At 43.0% G+C, this 646-nt stretch overlaps 1 non-coding gene across 1 annotated transcript; it reads left to right on the top strand.

The window, feature by feature from the left end:
- Positions 1-260: 260 nt before the first annotated feature.
- Positions 261-424, top strand: LOC111813016. The gene has a single exon (XR_002818370.1). It is a non-coding gene; the product is annotated as a U1 spliceosomal RNA (small nuclear RNA).
- The last annotated feature ends 222 nt before the right edge of the window (positions 425-646 follow it).

The following is a 646-nucleotide window of genomic DNA, read 5'->3' on the forward strand; positions in this document are numbered from 1 at the left end:
TACCGCAAAAAAAAAAAAAAAAAAAAAAAAAAAAAAGAGTTCTACCACTGAGCCACATCCCCAGCCCCTAATAGCTCCATTTTAGATATGACAAAAGAGACACCATGAGGCTAAGGGACTTGCTTGTGATGCACACTTAGCAAGACAAAGGGGTCCTGTGCAGATGTGTGTGTACGTGTACGTGTGTAAATATTTATACAAATACCCATTGTCCTTGAGCCAACGAAGGCTGTCACTTTTACATCCATGGTGTGGAGGCCAAAGTTATCTCTAGGAATGCTTAACCACGATCACAAAGGTGGTTTTCCCAGGGAGAGGCTTATCCATTGTACTCCGGATGTGCTGCTCCTGCGATTTCCCCAAATGCAGGAAACTCGACTGCATAGTTTGTGGTAGTGGGGGACTGCATTCGTGCTTTCAGCTGTGTTATGGCTTAATATGAGATTTGGGGTACCTTGATTTGGTAGCTTTGTTTTTTCCAAATTTATTGTGTTCTAAGCCTGGTGTGTGGAAGTCAAGAGGTAAGTAGGCATTTAAAATTAAAAAAAAAAAAGTTATCTCTAGGAAACACTCAGCAGGCGGCAGACAGTTAGTGAACTGCATCCTGATCGCTATTTCCCAGTCTGACCAGCTGCAGCAGCCGGAT

This window comes from Octodon degus, unplaced genomic scaffold (genome assembly GCF_000260255.1).
Source record: "Octodon degus isolate 3935 unplaced genomic scaffold, OctDeg1.0 scaffold00158, whole genome shotgun sequence".
NCBI classification, from domain to species: Eukaryota; Metazoa; Chordata; class Mammalia; order Rodentia; family Octodontidae; genus Octodon; species Octodon degus.